The sequence below is a fragment of the Perissodus microlepis genome, chromosome 18 (assembly GCF_051167445.1).
Source record: "Perissodus microlepis isolate ML-2025 ecotype Zambia chromosome 18, ASM5116744v1, whole genome shotgun sequence".
NCBI lineage: Eukaryota > Metazoa > Chordata > Actinopteri > Cichliformes > Cichlidae > Perissodus > Perissodus microlepis.
In genome coordinates, this window is record NC_140478.1 from 15,054,116 (window position 1) to 15,072,209 (window position 18,094).

Here is an 18,094-nt window from a genome sequence, read left to right on the forward strand (position 1 = left end):
GCCATCGGAGATAAAGAGTAGTTTAAAACCAGGCCTGACAAAGGACTCTTACTAATGTCTTAGCTTTTAACCAGAAGCATTTCCACTGCTGGGCTGTTAAGTAACCCGATTAACAATTTTGCATTCAGGTTTAAAATGTGCTTAGAAATTTTTCCTGTTCTAAAATCTGCACATGCTTCCTTTACATTTATAGAGAATAATAATCTAGAGAATGTCCTTTAGAAAAGTGAAGAGATTTGAATCTGTGAACCTTGCTGATAATTATAGTACTAAATTACAGCCATGAATGTTGAGGACATAGGTAACAGCATAAGTGGGTCTATAACATTGCATTTTAAATCCCCTGACTCTTTATGGGCACATTTTTACAAGAGCTGCCATTTATAGTCGGCTCGAAAATGACCTATTTTCATCGATGTTTTTAGAATCGAGAGTTACCACTGAAGGGTGAACGAAAGCAGCGGAAGGCCCTTCTGCAGAATGTAAAGTAGGTAGTGTTTAAGTTGAAAAAATCTCTTCATTTTCCCAAAATAATAAAAAATCATCCAAACCAATTAGGCTCCAATATGCATCTTCTTTTTAATATTCATTGAATAGGTTGCAAAAGCATTTCTTAATTTCACAGGGGCGAGTCAGAATTGTCAACATTTCATTCCCAAACCTCAAAAGCGAACGAGTGTTTTTAAAGCAATAAGGCAACAAATAACTGTCTCATTCCAATAATTATTCCAATAAACACATCCAATTTAACATGACTGTTTCTTTTTGGTGCTGTTTTCCCTTTAAAACTCTTTGCAGCACTGCTCTGCTTTTTTTTTTCTTTTCCTTTTTCTTAAGCGAAGGTCATGAAGTGTTCCCCCCTTTCTGTCGGTTCCTTCCTTCCGTGACGCTCTGTTGAAAAGTTTCCGTGCAATCTTCCAGGTGTTTTGTGGCCTGTGGCACTTTTTTTTTCTTTTTGCAAACAGACTCAGACTTCTCCTTCCGCTGCATGGTTGCTAAACAGGTTGTTTAATGAATACAGGTGCTGTGGTTCTGCTCTGCCTATCAGGGAGACATGATCAATACTGTAGGCAAGCTGCGTTTAATTGTCAGCGCTGCCTGAGAGACGAGAAACACTCCCCGCCCATCACATGCAACCGACTCAGGGCTTCGTAGCTTTTCTTTATGCATCGTGGGATTTATACATCTTGTTTAAACCCTCGATTCTCTGCTAAGCATGTGCAATGTGGCCATCGTGCAAAAAAAATTTGAAAAAAATAACCTATCATGCAAAGAAACAGTAGAGTTTAAGAGCCAAATCAGTCGTTATTCATCTGTGAGTTACATAAAACATTTGCATAATTAGACATGCAGGAAAATTCTGAAACAGACTCATATTGACAGGATTTTATTGTGCACGTGCATCAAAGACTGTTGAAATAAGATCTATGCTATGCACCGAGGTGTTGTTATGGCTCACCCAGGGATTCACGGCTTTGTTTTCTCTATTTGAACTCTGCGAAGGCAGTTTTCTACCCCTACACTCATTCTTTTAAGACACATTAATGGTGACACAAGTTAACAAAGCAGAACATTGCCATCCTTCAGTCCTTTCACCAGAAGGTGGCACTTTATCTCCTTCTAAAAACCACAATGAGTATCAGTCCCAAGACTGCAACACTGTTTCTGAAGATTTACCAGTCAGGTCATGCTATGAAAACAACTCCTCAGGTTCTCTATTACTGATAGACGTGTGCAAATATATTTAATAGTTATTATTGATTTAAGGAAAAGGGATCAAATATAAAAATTAAAAAAGATAATAAGCGGTTTTGGCACTAAATTTCAACATGGATTGGCTTAAATGTTTGGCTCCAGTGTGGTTCTGTCAGGCCCTTTGTGACCATGAACCTGACCTAGAAACAGATGAAATGAATATGAATTTAATTATGATAACAATTTATCTTGCTATCTAGTCTGATAAAGCCAAGTAATTCTCATTTGTGATGTCTGATAAGGAATTGTTTTTTTGTTTTTTTTCTGGGTTCAGTGATTCCCTCCCCGATAAATCCTGTTCCCTACTACAATACTCTGGCAGACAGTGGCCCAGTGTCCTATCTCCCCTCAATTAACTTCAAACTGCTCTCCATTACACGCTACAATGAGACACGCAATTTCATTACCTCACACGGGCTCATCAGAGCTACTAATTGTTTTTCTTTTCATTTTCAGCATCCCTCCATCTCCCAGGGAGTGGGTGTGAAGATATGCCATGTTCAGAAAGATAGGAATATACAGGAGGTCAGGGGAAAGGGAAAAGAGCATGAAACGGTTGTCTGGTGTACTTGCCTTTTATTGGTTCAGTGGAGAGCAGACCCAGGGACTTAGTCCATATAACCTCCAAAGGCCAGGAACCTGAAACACTCACAGATACTTAATTCGTGATCAGCAAAAGGTCAACACAGACAGACACGTACAGACAGGAGCCGGATGCATCTGTGAGCTAACTTACCGATGTCTGTGAGGCTTTCTATGCTTTAAAAACAACAGCCCATCAGCTGTGTCTTGGCAGAATCTAAAGATAGCCTACTTTTACTGCACTCCACACAACACTGCAGTGAAAAAATAAACATAAACAGCATTTAAAACAAAAAAACAAAACAAAAAAACAAAACAAAACCAATAAAGCAGCCTTGACAGTCTAAAGAGAGAAAAAATAGTATAGTTTGTTATGTAGAGGCTACAAATCTCATGAAGATCAAAGGATTGTATATACACTTAACATATTTTGGACTGAAAAGAATGAGAATTAGTGAGAACTGCTTTAATATCCGGTTTGGAGATCAGTTGTGCTGATAAAAAGACATGAGTTGGAGCTGCAAGTGACATATTGAAGATGCTGAGATTTTCCTGTCCAGATTTTAGGGACAGGATTACAAATAAGAATATCAGAGTGAAAGCTCAGGTTGAGCTGTTTGGAAAGTTAGGTAGGCGAGGTTGAAATGGTTTGGGCAGTGGCTGTACTGGACAAAGGATGTTAAATTTGGAGCTGCCAAGCGGGAGGAAAAGTGGAAGACCACAGAAAAGGTTTATAGGTGTAATGAAGGACAAGCAGAGGGTCGTGTGACAGAGGTGGCTGTAAAAAAAGAGCTGATGAAAGAAGAAAAAGAGGTAGAAGATAGTGAAAAAGTCTGAAGTTCAGAAACAGGACCAGTGCCTACCTATGCATCTGTTTGCCCTCGTTTCCATGACCTTTACCCCTTTCCCCTCTCTCTCTCTGTGTCATCATCTCTCTTAGGTACCAAGGAAATAAGCCATGCCTAGGAGCCACTGCAGATGCTCAGTTAGACCTTCCAAAAAAACTGCAGCCCCTGGCCTATCTCATCCCTTTTCATTTATCTTCTTATCAATAAAGATTATAAACATGTCTGTGGTATTGTTACTGGCCAGTAGCACAACCTTAAATACCAGCAGTAGAGCATCAATAGCATTTGGTAAAATGGGGCAATTGTAGCGGAGCATAAACAAGCTGGAGATTACACTGACTCTGCACATGCTCATTAGCATTCTCTCTCGTCCTGTGGAAGAAGTTATTTTACTTCTGCAGAAATTCTCAAGGACAAACCTGGTTTTGAGGAAGCTACTTTTTCACTTTATATTTTTTCTGCCATTACAAAGTTAAATGAATTAAATTAAACTTATTATACTTATAAATTACCTGTTAAAACTGTGATTGAACAACCCAAGCTAATACAGGTACTGTTAGCTACAAAAAGAGGAAGCCATATTTTAACATTTACAATTGCAGGCACCATGTTTATCTTACAAATACATATACTCTGAGAAACACTTATTTGGACACTTTTGTTTACTTATATTTGTCTTTGGACAAAAATAGTCTGGTTCTTGCTAAATGCTACTCCGTCTTTGCTAGCTACTTACATACACAGGAAGTAAAAGAGGATATAGCTACCGTGATTGGTTTCTGAAGTGCCGTGCTCCATGATTAGCATTTTCACAGATGCAATCTTGGTTTAAAAACAACAACAAAAATTAATGTGACAAAGAGGCTGAGGTCAGACTGTGGAATTGCTTGCTCATTGGCTAACAACTTGTCAATCACAAGTTAATAGCCAATGAGCAATTTTGCAAGGAGGATTATTCTTTGAAATGTATGACCAAAATGGACAAGACAAACTTTTCAACACAAACAAACAGTTCAGTCTGTTTTTGTTACTAAAGAAATTATGGATGGGTTGGGGTGAAAATTTCATGTCCACTATAAGACAATGTAGATACAGATCAGGTGATTTTTTGCAGGGTGGGAGATTTTGTACCCTTTCTTCACAAATATCAATAAAATATCACAAACAAGCCTAGAGACTCAATTCATGCGTGGGGTGGAGGGAATTTTCAACCCAGGCAGAGATCCGCAGTGTCAAACTGCTCCTGTTGCTAACATTGTTGGTTGGTGCTATGCAGGTAGAGGCCATGTTGGGCTTAAGGTTTGTTTACTTGCACAAACCAGCCAGTTGCCACAGCTAAAATTTGTGCCAGTGACAGTGAACCCAAACATTTAAGCTGAGGGTGCTTAAAACCAACACAATGAGCTTAAATTCCAATAAAACCAATAGAAGTTGTGATTACTTGAGGGTTTGAGGGGTAAGGAGCACCTCTCTCTCTCTTTTACACACACACACACACACACACACACACACACACACACACACACACACACACACACACACACACACATTTTCATTTGATCCATAAACACACTGATTATACAATTTTAAGCGTTGTAGTTGTATTGAATTAAACATTTGTTTCCTCTCACTAGGCTGGGAAAATGCTGGAGTGCCAAACATTTGTGAGCTGAGAGAGAAAACCTGGAGGCCAAGAGGCAGGAGGTTTTAACTGCCATTTTACTACTCAGACAAAAGAAGCCTCCTAATTAATAATGCATTAAGTGGCACATATGAGTACATGTAATGTCACACGCAATGGACTCCCCGCATCAGTACGACTAGCACAATGACTCATTCTCCTTGGAACAACCTTAAATTACAGTTAAAATGTTTTTAAAGGTAAGAATTAGCCGAAAATGCAAAAGAGTACAATGGTGCATGTGTTTAATGTAGTATTTATGTGTGGCAGTATTGCAGTGGGCCTAGGAGGGGTCAGTTTCAGTGAATAACCGCAACGAAAATGTGAAATTTGTTGTAATTTTGATTCAGTCTGTCTGTGGGTTGGAATTACTGGTTTGTTGGCTGCAGATAAGAAAGGTTACCCTATGTTAAATTTCACACATTTTCATGCGTCTTTCACACTATTGTTTCAGAGCCTTAGCCGTCCTTGACCACTGTCTGCTCTCCCTGTTTCTTCCCATATCTGAACTGAATTGAATGCATCCAATTGAATGTGCCCCAATGAGTGAGATGTGAGGCAAGGTCTTCAGTCTCAAACTGAAATCGTTTCGGTCGTGATATCGAGGATTTGATTCGCTCGCCCAACCAGCCGAGACCAGTTTGTGATGAGGTGCTGGTCTCCAACAGAGCTGTAGAAATCACATCCACACTGTTTCACCTTAGCTGAGGCATACAGCCACTACACGGAGAGAAAGACGAATAGGGAAAAAAATGCTAAACAGGCTGAGAGAGAGAAAAAGATAAGGAGTGAAGTCTTGGAGCTTTAAGAAGAAAGGTTGCCTGCCCAAAATCCTGTGCAGTAGAGCATATAAGAACAATCAAAGCTTTTTCAAACACACACACACACACACACACACACACACACACCATCTTTGTACATGTTCTTATTTGTATCTTAGCTCCTTCCTGCGCCTTTGTTTTTTTCTCCATAAATCGTGTATCTCTGTTCTATAATGGTCAGCCAATGTGACATAAGAGGAGAGGACCTTCATTTCAATTAAGGTATAAGAAGAACGGTGAAACCTTTCGTATTTTAATTACTGAGCAATCTGCATATATTCAAACAACAGCATAGCCCAAGGTGCCCTCCGTACCCTGACATGGAGAATAAAAGTATATTTCTTCTTCTCTGCAAAGGGGCCAGGCACAGAGGCACCCTGGCAAACTCTCATTATGTTTTGAAGATCCGTCTTCGCCTGCAGCGCCCAACCTATGCACCTTTTTGCTCATCCTAGCTGAAACAGATAACAGTGAGCAGCCTCAACCAGGTAGAAAGCATCGCATTTGAATGTCAACTGTCAAATATCAGAAGAAAAGCTACAAATGGCGCGGCGACGTCAGAGTCGTACAGACGCACATTATCTCAACATGGAGCAACTCTGATAAGGCGAATAAAAGCCGTAGGAATTTTAATCATGATATTAGGGATTAGACTTGTGAACTGAATGGCATTAATTTTAAGTTGCCTAATGCTGTACTGAATGCAAAATGAAAACAATTCATGAGAGATGCATAAAGAATAGTCATAGTAGGAGGTATGTTTTTATAATTGACGCAGTTCTTTATTTATGCAAATACTGACTAATTTGTAATTATCTGAGTGGGTGCATGTTCGGAACCTCTTTTTAAAATCATAGCAGCACCTACATTATATTGGTGAGGGGAACAAGCAAAATAGAGAGTATGGGACCTGAGTGTGAGATAATGTATAGTATTTCACATATTTAGGGAAGCCTACAGTACATCATTTTCAGGCTTGGTTACATCTTGCAGAAAATAGTGGGTAAAGTCCATGAATACGCAATGTGTGAATAGAACTGCTCTCGTCTTTTGTAGTCTGTCAGATATGGGATTCAAGGTTCTTACAGTGGTTTGCCCTGAGCTTGCATCAGGTTGACTAAGATAATATGTTGCTTCCTCGGAGGTCCGACTATGTTTTCTTTTCTTTTTCCTTTTTTTGCTTGAGGTATACATGTGTGGTCCTGGTCTATGTGTGTTTACCGGTCAAGAATTGTCTGGCCATTACTTTTTTGATGCAACTTATGTATTGATGAGCAGATGAACTGCTGTTTCCAGTTGTCTCTGGAGGACTCAAACACTGACAAAAGGCTGGGGGTGCATGCTCACCTAGTCGATAAACAATCTGAGGACCACAAAAGAAACAATAGCTACCATGCTATTGCCCACCCAGCAAACACGTCCTTTCAAAATGTCAAATGAAAACGCTGTTGCAAGGGTGCAGTGTTCTATTGATTGAAAATGGTCCCATCATTTGACCACAATGACCAATTTATGGACTATCTTCATTTCAAATACAAAGTGTAAGACCAAGACAAGTGTAAGGCCAGTGGTTATTTAGGAAATAACAGGAAAAAATACATAAAATCTGTGAGTACCTTGAATTCTATTAAAAGCAGAAAATAAATAAACTAAAACTTAGATTTATCATGCCTGGAAAAATATTTAAAGAGCAATAGTGGGCACCTAAAAAACACCAATCGCAGGAATATTTTCTAACAACAATCAACAAAGAAATTACAATGTAAAAAACAGTCATTCAGAAAAGATTTTCGAAAAAGAAGTAGGTCCCATAAAGGGGTAACCACATAGGAAGGGATTTGCTCTTTGCAAGTCGCTAATGGTCGATTGCTAGTAGGCATTGCAGACTCTGGTTGCCTAGGTAACCCTCTAATCTATTTACCCCAATTGCTTCAATCTTTCACCCAGAATTTGAAAAAAGTTTCAGGATCTGCCCGCTTTGAGTTACTAGAGGGGTTTTTGCCTGTCATGGCTAGAACTCGTCATATGATTTTTTTTTTTTTAAAGATGTCCACTTGATACATCGCTGTGACTCTTTTTAAAATATTTGAACATAAAAAAAGCAAAGGCCAACTGTGTTGTTTCATGTTTTAAATATGTTAAACACTGACCTGACCACTGTGGTCTGTTCAACTACTGGCACCTCCCCCATCAATCTCTTCTTCCTTCTTCTAGCTATCACCAGCTATCTTTTCTTCCCCTCAGGCAAGTAAATCTGTGTTTCAGACCTATGCACTGTCATCAACACCACAGTCATGTTCTGCTATAATAACGAGGAAAATGTTCATGATCTTTGATACAGACAAAGTATAAGTTAATTAAATTGTTCGAATATGAATTTCAAAACATATGAAAAAAGACTTCAGAAATTCATAGAAGTTCTACAGAGCTTGGTGTGAATATGCTACTAAGCATCAATGAAAGATACAGACTCTCAGAAAAGAGCTTCATTTTTCTCCTTGGTGCCTGCAACCAACTTGTTTTTATGGAGACGTATTACTAAAACAGAGATTACTAAAGGCTTATACTTGCTGACCTTACACTGAATGTGCAAAACCTGCTTATTAGTTTGAAATACATCTTTACTTCCTCCCAAAGCCATTTAACACTGGCATAGCTGCAGTTGAAAGAATATGTCTTATTATCACCGTAAGAATCTAAAGCAATGAAATCTAAAAGAAAATCTAAGCAATACGTTCTTGTATTTTCATGATCTTTGTGTTCCTGTGTCCAACTTTTTGATTTTGGTGCTTCCTGTGCTCCTCTGTTTGTGTCTCACTGCTATCTCTGTGAGTTTATTCACATTCTCTTTTACTTTCTGTCTTGTTTTTATAAGGCTTATGGTTTTCAATGTTTTTACTTCCCTCCTTTGTTCCATTTTCCACCCTCATTATTGAGTTAAGTCCAAATAAATGTCTTCTCGGATAAAATGATGAAATTGCTACACTGTGTTTCCAAACGGTTGAAGCTTACTTTTACTATGATGTCAAAATATTCAGCAAAGAGACGTTATTTTTAGACATTGTTCAATGGCATAATTCCTGACTCAGGAACAGAAGAAGAGATATTAGCTATATTTGGGGACACTTATCTATATCTGTGACCTTTTAAAGTCTTCACTACATAGTACATATAAATCTAGACAGGCATAGATGTCAACTGAAAGAGACCACAAGGTGGTAAGTAGTTTATCTGAGTAAGCTACTGCATTGTACTTTGGGATAAGCACTGGAGTGCATTTCTTTGTAAGTATATCTCCAGCAGTGAAGACTCTTTCTAGTACTCTAGTAGTGCAGAAAACCATTGTTATCCAAGATGCTGTGTGGGAGTTGGCCTTTTGTAATGAAACAGACTGTATAGACAGCTGCTCTTGTTTGCTAATACTGGAGTTTCAGTACTCTGCAATGCTTACGTTAGTCTGTCAGTGATGGTGTATAAAGTGTCAAAATAAGCCACATTTGTCTTGTAAAGCTAAAACTAAATGAAAACACATACATGCAGTCGCATATAGGCACTACAGTGCCCTTGCAGTTGAGTTCTGCCTTTTTCATTGTTGATGGGCTTAAATTTCACAGCTGTGCCATCCAGATCAGTGTTAAAATGAAATACCTTGTACTGTGGACATAAAATCTCTCAGAAGTGATTTAACCTCCCAGTAATTTATTGGAGTAGCAAAGCACTATATACTGCACATGCTGTCCAGGTCTTTCAGTAAAATTACTGATGTGAAAATGTAATGAATGACATTAGCAGCATTGTCCTGCAATACTAATCCCATTTAAAGACGATGATGGAGGATGGAAAGAAGATTCAGAGACATACTTAACCTCAAATCATATGCTTTTCGATAAGGAGGCAGTGAAACATTCTAGCAGTGGGTTCATTTCCTTGGTAGGGCTAAAGGTCACTTTATTTATCATCCATATATCTGTAGCTTGGGACATGGAATAGTGGAGCTATTTCAGCAGCCAGGTTTCACAATATTCAGATTTTAACATGCGTTCTAAGGTGCTGGAAGGCAAAAAAGTTAGTTAAACTGAAGTCTATAATTATGAGAATGTATATCACATCAGCTTTTGCAGCGACACTTACCTTGTGGGTATATTATAATTTGTTGCAGAGTAAATTACAACCCTTTAGAGATAATCAGTGAATCAAGAGAGTTGTGTAATCCTGTCTATGTGTAGCTTCATTGACGTTTTTGCACCCAGGGGTTTTGAGGGGCAGGTGTACTAATGCTGCTGCTGCTGCACTCTATGTGATCTCTGCACACACAAAAGTAAAAAATTGTGTTTTTGCTAGTGCAGCGGAAAAATAGGGAATAATTTTCTGTAATAACATAGCTCCTTTTATAAAAATGACAAACAAAATATCCAAATCAGAATCAAAAGAGCTGAACTATCTCCAAATGATGAAGCGTTGAAGGTAAATGTGGTCATATAAAAAGAAATCAAAACAAAACTGAAGACAGCTGTTGACTTACTATAGTTGAAGTGCCTGCTGTTGTGAGGAGATTTAATACAGCTACTGTGAAACCTCGAGGGGTAAACATATTCTAGCCTTTATATATTTTTCTTCATTCCTAAAGTCAATTTTTCCTCTTTGCAATAATGCAGGAGAATGCTCCAATTCTACACCTGTGTTTGTCTACGTATGTATGCATCATGCTGTCCTATGTAGTGTGTTCTTCAGGGCTCAATGGTTTCGTGATGAATCCTTATGGCCCAGCAGGCATCTGCCTGTATTACAGCTGGGCCAGACTAATGAACTGGACCCAGACACAGTCATAATCAGATTAATGACTATGTTCAGGTATAAAATGACCAAAATCAATGGGGAGAAAGGGAGGTGGAGAGAGAGGAAAGCCAATCCATAGCAAAGGATGATTAGACACTGTGGACAGGCACAGAGCCAAGGTCAGAGACCAGCCAGCCAATTCTAGGTCAGAGGAAGGTACTAAGCCAGGGATCAAAATAAATGTAAAAGGTGGCCCAGTAGTCAGGGGCCTGCAACAGTTTGTGAGCTTGCTGTTGATGGCATATGGAAAATTACTCTTAATGAATGCAGATCACTGATATTTTTGAGAGACACATGAAGACAAAGGTCAAGGCCAATCTTGTCTTGTCTAGTCATATCCCAGAAGGCAGTTTGACTCATGGCATAAACTTTACAAAGGACAGAGATCACAGTGTGACTGACTAAAATTAAATTCTGTTTTTCTTGATTCTGAGCATATGTCAAGCAAAAGCAATGCTTGTAAAGCTGCAGAAATAAAGGCCTGTCTAACTAGAAAGAACTACAGGCATTCTAATTTTGCTATGCCAACTTTCATTCATGAACTGAAGTAAATACAGCTTATGGGAAGGTGGGAAAGAAGTCTTTGTTTGTACAGAAGGCAGACTGGCCTTTTTGAAAAAAATAAAAGCAGTAAAATTGATCAGAGACTCTGGCCGCTAATGTGAAACTGTCTTTTACGTCACTTGCAGAGCAACAATATAATTATGACTTAAATCCAGAGTAATGGATGTGCCGAGCAGAATCCATGCTGACACCAGCGAGGCTCCGTGGAGGACAGTATAGAGAACAAGCGGCTGTGGTCGGATATTGCAATAAATAAAAATTACTGGCACTTTGGGTGGTAGGCTAGACGGAAGGGCAGGTTGAAAAGCTGTGTCATAATCAAAGTTAATGATGTCTACGTAATTAATAACAGCAGTCCATACAGATAAGCTGGCAATGTTGTACATAACACAACTAAGGAGCTTTTTCCTTTCTCTGGCTACATTTTGGTAGCAGCAATGAAAAAAAGAATGGCGGAATGCAAATGTGTTTCTGTTATTGAGAAAAGTAAATACCAGCAGGTGAATTCTTAAAGTCTCTGAGATGCTAACAGATGCTAAACATTTTGCATTGGATATTACACATGGAATATGATCTGTGGATGCTCGGTGTCCACATCCCCTGGAGAACTGTAATTTTAATTCATTTGGTTTGGGACACGCTTTGGAAAATCTATTTAAATATTCATTCAGTGAAATACTGTGAAATTTAAAATTACCAATGGTAATGTTGTACCAAACTTTTTGATGTCCCAGCATGTTTTTTTAATAGGTTGTTGATATTGGTGTGCTCTTTTTTCCTCCCCTGCTTTTCAAAGCCCCACGTGCACACATGTAGACCTTTCCCCATGACCACCACATCACCATCTCACACAAACACACGCAAACACAAACCGTTTCATGTCACGGGGCACATGGGAGTCTCTTCACAGCAGGCACAAACAGTGCATGGGATAGCGCTTCTCATTCTAATGTATCAGCATGAGACAGACGCCACCCTATTAAAAAAAGGAGTTTTAAAGCACTTTAATACTATGCTTAAAAACTGTGACTTTATCATAGCACATTAAAATATTACAGAAATATACTTTTATGTTCACATAGCAGCATTTCTTTATGGTGGATTTTCTCATTTGGTTTGCTGAAACTAAATCATGCTTTGATAAATACATGTTTGTTGTATGACATGGTGTAAAATTCATATGAGAAAGTGTGTAAAATTGATGAAACTATTTAGATGCAACAAGCAAATTTGGACTGACCTTGTCTTAGTGATATAGCACTTGGCCTTGACCTTAATAGAGTTACCCATGCTTTGCAGCTCAAACCGTCAAGCATGCTGTCTCTTTAACTGTGTACAGAATAGAATCTTTCCCCTTTAACACATGGGATCCAAAGATGTCCAGATATTAATTTGTCAGACCAGAAGACAGTTTTCTACTTCATTTGAAGACATCTTAGCATTTTTGCTTTTTCACTTATGTTTTATGTTTGTAGGATTAACCTGTGTTTACTGCCAATCAGAAGTGTTCCAGTGATTTCCACTGGTGGACATTTGGGACCAGAAGCTCATGGCCGTTAAGTATAGTTTTTCAGAATAAAAAAGCTTTTTTCCATTTAGAAACGCTTATAACTGTTGTGTGATGTTTCACCAAGATGAAACCTCTGGTGCAAAAGGAAGGATGACTTTCTGCAATCAAAGATTTGCTTTGCAACTTAACTCAAGCGGCACATCCTTCCCCTGATTCCCATGAATGTGGTTCTGTCCCTTTGTCATAGCTCACCTCTTTACTCTAGCTGTTTGCTCTACTACGGTTCTGTGACAAATAATGGATGTGCCTTAGTAAAATGCAGCAAACCAAAAAACATTCGAATTCTAATCCTGGTGTGAGTGACTGATTCATTTGCCGCAGCCAGAAATTTTGGGTTATGTCATTCACTGTCGATCACTTAGTCAGCTGACAAAAAATAAAATTCAAATGAAGAGTGAACATGTCGGTAATTGTGATTTCAGTGATGAAGAACTGATCATACAAACTTCACGTCATCTGCTCTTGTAAGTGAAAGAGACTGATGTAATGAGTAGATTTACTTACCTTCAGCTGGACCTTGGACTGTATACAGTAACTTTCTTGTCTGTTTATAAAATAAGTTACAGTCATGTTGCAGGGTGTTAGTCTTTTAATTAAGTTAAAAGTTGAGTTAGTTGTTGTTAGCCCTGCAGCATTTCGAGGTGTATATCGGATCCAGCTCTATCCCCGTTCAAGTATTCACTGACCACAATCCATTGGTGTTTCTCTCCCAGATGCAAAACTCAAATCAGAGACTTATGCGTTGGTCCCTTCTTTTGCAAGATTTTAACCTGCAAATCAAACATAAGAAAGGGACGGAAAATGTCATCGCTGACGCCCTGTCGAGAGCAATTTCATAGTTTGGGAATTAAACAATAGGAGGGTTGTTTAATTCTTATGGAAGGGGGTGTTACGAACTTGCATGTCCATGTGTTTGTTTTGTGCAGGTGATGTATCTTTTTATGTTAATTTAGCTGTGCCAGGGCCCTGCTCCGATTGGTGCGTGGATACACTGCCCCGACGTGACTGGTTCCAGCTGGAGGACCCGCCCATTAAAAGGAGGCTGGAGTGCTACAGCGGGAGAGGTCCTTGCGTTTCTCCTCATGACCCAGCAGTATTCCTGTGGCAGCCGCTGGCTGCAGTGCGCTTAAAAGTTGTGGAAGTGGAGTGGGTAGGGGTGAGCTGCCGTTTCTTTGGTTCACCCGTTTTCTCCTGTTTTGAGTTAGTTAAGGAGGCCAGACTCTGTCTTTATTTTTGACTTTGTTTTGGTAAGGTCAGGGGTGCGGGATTTGTGTAGATTTGTTTTGTTTATTGTTTTGGCCTTGGCTCACCCTGAAGTGTTGACACTCCCGTTTTGGTTCCTTTAGTTCCTTTATTTCACATTGTAAATAAATCACATTGTAACTAACGGATTTGTTTCTTGTGGCTGCTTGGGTCATGGGGGGGAAGCGAGTGCCTCACTCATGTTATTGCCTGGCCCTAGACGGGTCGTAACATGATTGAACACAGATTGTTCATTTCTTGGTCAAACATATACATATACAATCAGACATGCTATTTACAGCTGATTAGATCATTTGAAAAACAACATACATATTGCTTTACTGTTGTCGAGTGGATAAGGCTATAATTTTGCTTGTTGAATGAAACTATGCAGCTCTACTTCTTCAAAAGGTACAACGCAGACAGTCTTTATCAAAGTGTTGTGGTGCATAAAACAACCAGGAAAAGAGGAGGAAATGTTCGAAAAAATGCTTAAATTACTGGGGCATGCTCATTTCCCTACACTGATGTGGGGGTTTTCTTTTTTCAGATGTGACTAAATTATCTGTGATTTTCGGATTATGGATGTACTACTCAGGATTTACAAACAGGAAATTTTAATTACAACAATGATGCAAAGACAGATTTTCTTATTGTTTGCCGTAATGGTTGATTAGGTGGATGAACTCATTAAACATTTCCTCTATAATTAGCAAGATGCTGACAATCCAATTTAAGAAGGATAATAATGAATTAACACTTCAGGTCCCAGCCAAAGTCTGCTGACAAAAGGTTTGAGTTTTGCAGTTGAAATACCTTTGGATCATGAGTGATGCTCTTCGTTACCTTAATTTACAGTCTGCAATCATAATATGCATGGCCGTGAAAGTATTTTGGAAGACATGCTATAAAAAATATAGAGAATATATTTGATACACTCAATTGGTAATTGTCCATAATATGAGACTCGAATTCCACCACATCCTAAATGTGCTCTATTGCAGTAGTCCCCAACCCCCGGGCCTCGGACCGGTACCGGTCCGTGAGTCGTTTGGTACCGGGCCACGAGAGTTGAGGCTCAGGTGTGAAATGTATGGTTTTCAGGGTTTTCAGCGTTATTTTGTTATCGTTTTTATCATTAACTCGGTTTTCCTGGGTCTTTTCACGTGTGTTATGAATAAATCTTCTTTTTTTCGGAACCGGTACTAGTTTTATTTTGTTGTATTTATCCGCGACACCTTAAAGGCTGGTCCGTGAATATATTGTCGGGCATAAACCGGTCCGTGGCGCAAAAAAGGTTGGGGACCGCTGCTCTATCTGACTGAGATCTGACAACTGTGGAGGCCATGTGAGTACAGTGAACTCTTTGTTCTGTTCAAGAAACCAGTTTGAGATGATGTTTTATCCCGCTGGAAGCAGCGATTAGAAGATTAACACTGTGGCCACAAAGGGATGGAGATGTTCAGCAACAACACTCAGGTAGGCTGTGGTGTATAAATGATGCTTACTTGGTACTAAGAGTCCAAAGCGTAGTGAGAAAATATCCCCCACAACATTGCATCTCCACGAGGCGCCTGAACTGTTGATGCAAGGCAGGATGGATCCATACTTTCATCTCGTTTACTCCAAATTCTGATCCTGTCACCTGAATGCAGCAGAAATTGAGACTTGTCAGACTAGGGAACACCCAACTCTTGAGCCACAATCGCCCCTCTTCTGCATTCCTTTGCTGTAGCAAGTGGTTATTTGCAATTGGGTTGCATTTCTATCAGCTCGAAGTGCCCTAAACATTCTCCTCTGACTTTTGGCATCAACAAGGCATTTTTACTCTGAGAACTGCCATTCACTGCATACCCTATAGAGGGATGTGTGGGAAAATCCCAGTAGATCAGCAGTTTCTGAAATGCTCAGCCCAGCCTGTCTGGCACCAACAACCATGCCACGTTCAAACCCCTTAAATCACTTTTCTTCTCCATTCTGATGCTCAGTTTGATCTTCATTAGGTCATGTTGACCATGTTTACATGTCTAACTGAGTTTCTACCACATCATTGGCTGATTAGATATTTGCTTTGACAAACAACTGAAGAGATATACCTAATGAAGAGACCGGCGTAACTCTTTTACTCATGACTTCTTGCAGGTTATTGGTATAGATGTGGATAGCTTGACCACAACAAGCTGCTGCTCTCATCACATATTCAGAATGGGTCATCCATTGAGTGGTAGTCAAAGATTGCCAAAAGTCTCCTTAGTTATGCTCACTACACAGTAGGACTTATGAATAAAACACACCAAGATCAATAAATTATTGACTATGTGTCATCAAGTAAGGATATCTCCATTGAAAAACTCATAAAAATCGACGCTGTGGTGCAATGTATGCAGACAAAATCCATTAACTTTATGTGGTCAGTAATCAGAAGAATTATTATCCTGACACAATGTTAATGCTACTGTGGCACAATGGATGTAAAAACAAAGAAATCATCTTTACAGTGAACTAACTGTTGCAAACATATAAAGGCACAATTTTAGACTTTAAGTGGAAGATGGGTTTATTGGTCTGAATATGAGTCTTTCCACTCCATGTCTATGTAAGTGTCATACAATATTCAGAATAAATACAGCTTGTGAAGCAGTAATTTTCTGTGCTTTCAAAAAAAACCAAACAGCTACATCTCAAATATGTAATAACAAGTGCACATTTCCATGCAGATAGATTTGAATTAGAAAAAGATATTTAAAAATGCTCGCACCATCACTTTGCCTGTGTCTGCGCTCAGAAGTTAAATAGTGAAGTGGTTCTGGCTGTCTATTTCTGAAGAGCAGTGAAGCTATGGGCCCATTTTCTGTCTTTTCCTGACAGCCCTGTGATGTGTACAAATCCCCCATTCCTCAACTGGGAAATCAGCCTTACTACAGCCCCGTCACAAACAATCAGCACTCATTACCCAACACGTAGCACTACATTCTACCCCATTTACCTGCGCTGTCTAGGGTGTGTGCTTGTGTCTGTGCAGGCTTGGCGCGCACAGCTTAGGATCATTTTGTTTGTGCAAAATGAATTGTGAGCACTCTCAGCGAATTGCTGCTAGCTGCATAGATTTCAGTCGTTAACTCGGTGAATGAGCTCTATTGTCATTGCGTGTTGATGTTACCTAGGCCTTCTGACCTTGTACTGAGTAGAGCAACTGTCAAATTTAGAGAGGTGCTTTTATCGGTTTGTGCCCCAACACTGAGCACTCAACCAATTACCTCCCTGTCAGACATAAACATGTATGCCATGTTGCTACTCTCTGTGTATGCCTCTTTGAAGGACACGATGATCACAACCAACCTTGTGTCAGGGAAAGGGCCATTCCATGAATTGAGTGTAATTGGCGAGGAGAGCTGCGAGCTAGTTGCTCTGTGCGTAAGCAGATTACAGGCTGGCATAGCTGAGACCCCCTCAGGGCGGCACAACTTGGATGTTGGTACGTGGTGTGTAAAACAAGTATGTCACTCATGAATTATACATGGGAGAATGCCCAGCCATGAAATTGGGAGACTAGAGAAAACAAGGGAATATGAGCAGGTGAAAATAAGGGAAGAGCTGAAAGAAGGACAGAGCGGGACCTTACTTCCTGACAATTAAACAGTAAACAGATGTAGTCATTCACCAGCAAGCCAGCAGGAATTTGCTGAAAGCAGTGAGCCCCAGTGTTTCTCCCATTTTGTATTGTTCACAACACACTGTCACTGTTTTGTGTACTAACCCTCTTGCTAACAATGAGCTTTCTTGCGTAGCGCCTAAATTATTCCTTATCGTTTTTGCCAAAGAAAGGTTTTCTCGTGCAAGCTTTTGTTCTCCCTTGCAAGTGTGTCATCTTTAGGATTAGTCCCTTTCATCATTTTAAATAGTCCCTTTTGGACAATTAAGCTTTCCACAAAACACTATGCTTCACTGTTCATTAAATGAGAATTACACAGTTGTCTATACATAAGCCAGATAGACACATAGGCTAAAACTTTTACAGAGCAGTTTTGTACAAATACATTTCACGCGCGTATACTATGCGTGAAAATAGATTTTCCTAATATCAGACTTGTTTGCTGATAGCATAATAATGACTGACGCTAAAGCATGAAACATAGGGAGGCATATAAAAAATACAAAAAAGCAACAAAACAAAACATAAAAGTACAAAATTGCT